A 6,000-nucleotide genomic window follows, 5' to 3' on the forward strand; every position below is an offset into this window, starting at 1 on the left:
ACGTGCATTTTCCTCTGTTTACCTCAATGTGACAAAATACATACACAGTGCACAGAAAGAGTGTGGTGGCATCAATAAGAGCCCACCTCAGGTCCCCCAAGTGGGTTAATCCGGCCATTACTCTGAGAGGTCTGTTGCCTGATACAGTACATCTCTTATCTCTTATTTTTCACTGTGTTTTTGTTCCTATTGACTGTTCTATAAAGCAGAAATGCAGCAAAATAATCTCTTAGAGAGAACTGTCTCTTCAATACTGTTGGGAATTAGGGTTTTTTAATGGTTTCAAAAGTTACATTAAATAATATAATAATTATTCGTAGTAGTATTATTTAACAATTAATAATAGGATTTAACTAGTGTTCATTCATCTTGTGCCAGGTTAAAAGGAGTTAGTTTGCATGCAAAGTCTCTCTGTCTGTTTGGAGCCTAACATTACTAACATTAATTTAGCGGTGGCTGAGAACTATGGTTACAATAATAAAACAAACAGGATGAGAGACTGAACACAGAGCAGTTTAAATGAACCCTGTCTACATGTTTACCCTACTAATACCTTCTCATCTCAACGCGTCATAACTGACGCTTTCAGACAGCGTGACAAAGCGAAACGCCACGTCTTGCCACGTCCCAGCAACACAAAGGAGGCTAACCCTACCTGCCAGCACATCGGCTGTGAGGCATGTGAAGTCAGCTGGCAGACTTTGTTTCGCAGCTGCTGGTCAACTGAACTTGTTTGCAGACATTTACACTGATTTGCACTCGCGTTGCAGCTGTGATGGCAGTGGCTCAAATGTTTAGGAGACACAATTGAAATAGTTCATCTGTGAAGCACCCAAGGTCCCAACAATACTCACAAGAGTCTGGATGCGGGAAGAGCTCTCCGCTAGGTAGAAATTCTCGATATCTTCTTTTAAAATATTATTTTTGTGTGAAAAGTACAGCATTCATCACTGGACAGAAAATGTTGTATTCTAGCATTTCTGACCTCTCGCTGTTAGTGAATTATAATCCAATCTAAACATTAAAGCTCTAATATGGCTTACAAGACAACTAACTAGGGTTGGTTTCTACCTTGTTCCATGAGTTGATTTTTATTTATTTTGAGATGAAGGGGCAACTATAGGTGGAAAAGCATGTCTGCTGTATATGTTAGGAATCAAACAAAAGATCCACACACTGTACTGATAGCTCCCAGCTTTTTTAATTGCAACAACCACAGTCTAACTGTTATTAAGTGTGACAAAAAATCTCATTATAATATTCAGTCTAGCTCACATTGTAATGTTAGTTACTGAAAAGCTGCAGGTGAGCTAACACCGATGTATCATGTCGGCTAAATGCAGTAAATGTAACGTTATCGTGTAACGAGCATGGATTAGTTCAACGTCAAGTTGTTATGTTGCAGCGGGAGTTTACCTGAGTTTCCAGCATGTTGTGTGAAGCTGTCTCCTGTGTCTGTATATAGCTGCTTTCACTCTGCTTTATTTTCCAGGAGCATTGTGCCAATATGCCAGCTCGCTGCGCTATATGAAAGGCCACGTTACAGAGCCGAAAAGGGGTTTGATTTGATCTGCCTCTGAGCCGGAACGTTAAAGAAACAGAGCTTGAACATGTCTGTGTGAAAAGCCACAGCTGCATGCCGGTGTTTCAGCTTTTATAGTGATATCTCTGAATGAAAGCCGTCGTGTTTCAGGTAATGGTCGCTGATGAGTTCGAGCCAAGCACATGTACAAGCACACACCTGGTTGCAATCTTCAAACCGCACCACTAGTGGCCGCTGAAAACTCCATATTACCCCTTTAAGCTGGTAGGTGACGTTAAGGCTAACGTCTCTTAGAAAAGAGGGTATTCAGTACTAATGTACCACACAAAATGTTTTGGGGGCAGTTGGAGTGAATGGTCACAGGACAAATGGCATCCGGGTTGAGTCCTGGAAACTGTCTTGTCTCACCTTTGATTTGTTATTTTCAAAATGTGTTTTAATAGTATGTAAAGTAAGTGTAATTTTTAGGAGACAGCGTTAAGGTGGCACAGTAGTGAAAATAAAATAAAAAATCTATCATGGTGAAATGAAAAGAATGACAGTTGCCGCTGCACTAGGCTCTTCCTTCCCTTCCCTTTGAGGATCTCTATAAATAGTTCTGTGTGCTATTTTAAAAGCAGGACTCATATTACAAACAAAGGTAAATTTGTACTTTTTTGGGATTAAAGGTTGTTGATTTCCATCATGTAATCTTGAATTGTCACTGAACACCAATGTAAGCTGTTGATAAATGGTGAGATATGTAGACCAGTTTTTAATAGCCTAGTGATGATAAAATACTGTTTTAAAAGCCCTGTTGACAGGTTATATTAACATTATAGCTCAACATCAATTAATTAACATTATCAATGTTGATGTGCCATTTATCTGAAAATCTGATTCCTTTCTGACAGCATTTTTGGTCCACAGAGAGCCAAGAGATGGAGGATAAAAAGAAACACAAAATTCAACATGAAATTCAGATCTGCAGATCGGTCTGCAACTGTAGCCAGACAGTTCAGCGCTGATGGTAAGCGATCTCCACCACAGAGCCCTGTGCTCATTGTGCCGCCTTGATTAAAGCATTCAGCATCCACTGGCTCAGTTAACATGCAGGGGAGTGGGAGCGAGGGAGGGAGGGAAGGGAGGGTGGATGGTAGGGGTGGCAACTTGAGGAGGAGACAAGAGATGGAAAGAAAAAGAACTGAATGCATGTGTGTAAATGTGCATCCATCTTTGCGTGCGTGTGTGTGTGTGCAGAGTTAGGAGAGCGAGGAGGGCACCTGAAGGAGACTTTAAGTTGATTCAGACAGGAGAGGAAGCAACCAGCTCCGTTGCATAACGGCTGCTCTCAGCCAGGCAGCAGCCTCCTCACTAAACAGCCCAAACTTGTCAGAGCTTCTCAAACCCCCAGCTGCTTAATGCCGGGTCCACACACACACGGATACCATATGTGTGTGCATGTGTGTTTGCCTGTATGGAAAGATACAATCCTCAGCAAGAAAATATGACCCTTTTGACTTTCCATAAATGTACACATGAACCTGTGTGTAAAAGTAAAAGTCTGTGCATGTATGTGTGGATTAGTGGACACATGTAAGTAGGTTAATGTGTGTGTGTGTGTGTGTGTGTGTGTGTCAGGGGACTGGCGGTGAGGAGGAGGAGGAGAAGAGGCTAACAGCATATTAACAACGCTAAGAGTAGGTGGGAAGAGAAGCTTACTGCCTATTTTACAGCAATTAAACACCGCAGTCAGTTTTAGCCTATAGTCTGCTGCACCTCCCCCATCTGTCTTTGTGTCTCCCTCTTTCTTTATCTCTGTGGCTTCCACCTCTCGCTTCCCTCCATCTTTATTTTCCTGAAATGTTCTCTCTATGGATGTACCATGGTCTCTTCTCTCTCTGCCTCTCTCTGTGTAAACGGATCCTGATCGTCCTCTTTTACTTGTGATGATTGCACTTTTGATTTCCTGCCTCATGATGATGGCAGGGGATGCTTTTGTAGGATGTTGCCATACATCTGTCACACAAATGACTTTGTGACTGCAGCTCATCAAAGTTTATTTTAATCATATATGTCGGAAAGAGTAAGAAAGACGTTTCGCTTTTGTTTGCTTGCTGGTTTATTGATTTGTGATAAAAAATAAAAGTTGATTAAATATTGCGGCTGCGATGGACTGGCGACCTGTCCAGGGTGTACCCCACCTTTCGCCCGCTGGCAGCTGGGATTGGCTCCAGTCCCCCCCCCCTGTACACAGGTTAAGCAGTTAGTGATGGATGGATGGATGGAAATATTGCAGCTTCTTAATCAACTAGTAATCAATTAGTGTCTATTACTGATATTGATATTGACATTTATAGAAAAAACATATATATATAAACACATACACATGGAAAGCAGTCAATATAATTACGTGAGTAGTGAGATAATCTAGTGACTGGTCTAGGATGTGCTCCAGTCCCCCTGGGACCATTGGAAGAAGGAGGTATAGATACTGCATGGACTAATGGATGAACCTTCTCGCTATATCTCATCCCAAACATGAAATAAAACTGTTTATCTTGAGATAATATTGATATGTATAATGTATCAATAATATATTGAGACTGGAAACAGGGGGTGTAACAGCTCGCCTGGCTCTGCACTGACTTCTTGAAGTCTTGTTGACACACAGCCAGCGGAGACTCCGGGAGAGTGACCCCCTGTAAGCCACAACTTTGTTTCATTTTTATACTTTGTATTTTGTATTCATCCTGAAGTAAAGCCTTGTCTTTAGCGCACAGATGTCAACCTTGTTATCAATTGTCCTTTCCAATTAAGGCTACAATGTTCCCTCTTTAGGCGGTGACTGGATCCTTTTCTTATTAAAACGACAGGTGTTGTTATAACAATATACAAATGTATCATCTTATAATGAGAAAAGATTCTTGTCTAATTGAGATAAGTTAATGGATTGTGACATCAAGCTACAGCATCTTCAATGAGATGCTAATTTTGTGCAATAACGAGAATGTTGAGTTACGTAAGTTGTTATAATGTTTGTGTCGCAACAAAACTGAATAATTTGGTATCAAGTGATAGAAAATAAATAAAACATGTCTGTATAAAATCTAAAATATATTTTTACAACCTGAAAACATTAAAAAGAGAAACTGACTAAATTGTAATTTGTCATTCTCGCAATAATACATTGCCTCAGAACACAGTGAAAGTAATTAAGATGATAGAAAACATAATCCTCTTGAAGATTATTCCTTATATTCTGTTTTGAAACAAAACCTAAATTTGTTTTCTTTAATTCTCTGACACCTTTGCATCATCAAAAAAAAATCTCCCAGGGGCTGGTGTTTCAAGGTTTTCATTATAAAAAGCTAAAAAAATGCTTACTTTGTGTTTGAGAGTGAGGGAGAGAGCTAGATAGTGTGTGTGTGTGTGTGTGTGTGTGTGTGTGTGTGTGTGTGCGTGTGTTTTCCAGCACGTGTTTGGCCCACGGACACGCTCCAGTGATTCAGCTATTTCTCAGTGCCAGCCAGTCAGACCCGCACTGCTCCAACGTTCCTGTCTCTCAAAAATCACACTGAAACCTCCCACTTACAAACAGATGAAACACAACACCAAGGGAAATACCTTAATAAAATGTACATGCGGTATTCCTTTCATATGGTATCTTATATTACAGAACAAAATAGATTCAATCTGTGCAATGACTCTGCAGATGAACTCTTGCCTCTCTGTTAAATCAGTTTCCCGTGCAGTGTCAATTAAGCAGTTTCAGAAAATCAGTAATTTCCTAGATTATTGTACAGTCTGACTTCTGTTTTTTTTTTGTGACAACTTGTGAGTACCATAACGTTAACATTAAAACCTAATAAAAGGAATCTACCCTGCAACCAGACATGCTGTCTCTCTCAAATGAACTGACAGTTTAGATCATGAAAAATACAGATGCAGTCAAACCCTGTGTGCTTCACAGTGGGGTAATTTGCAGCCCTATGTGTTGCCAGACTTGATTGATTGTTTCCATGGTGTTCCTTGATGTACATTCAGGCACGAAACAGGGAAACGCACAATATCTCGAGTCGCTGAATAACATTGATTGCTGCAACTGTTTAATGCAACAAAATAACATGTCACGAAGGCATGTAGTTCCTACTTCATGATGACTTTTCAATTCACAACTACCTGTGGACGGCAACACATTATACTGATGTTTATGTTTTAAAAACGTAAATAATTTATTTCATTGATTATGTCCACAAGTATTACAGAAGGAGTGTGGCTGGTGGAATTAATAAGTACCTCCTTACACTTAAATATTTATAAAACTTGTAAAATACAGTAGACGGAGTACTTACAACATTAGAGATCTGTGTAAATGCAAGATGTGCATGTGTAGTATGTTATTCTGTTGACCCTCCGATATGCTTGCTTTCAACGACAAATTCACATTATCCTGCGTTACATCAGAGCGTTGGTTG

This window comes from Micropterus salmoides, unplaced genomic scaffold (assembly GCF_014851395.1).
Source record: "Micropterus salmoides isolate LMB-PRFRI ecotype aquatic unplaced genomic scaffold, ASM1485139v1 Ms_hic_scaffold_11, whole genome shotgun sequence".
NCBI lineage: Eukaryota > Metazoa > Chordata > Actinopteri > Centrarchiformes > Centrarchidae > Micropterus > Micropterus salmoides.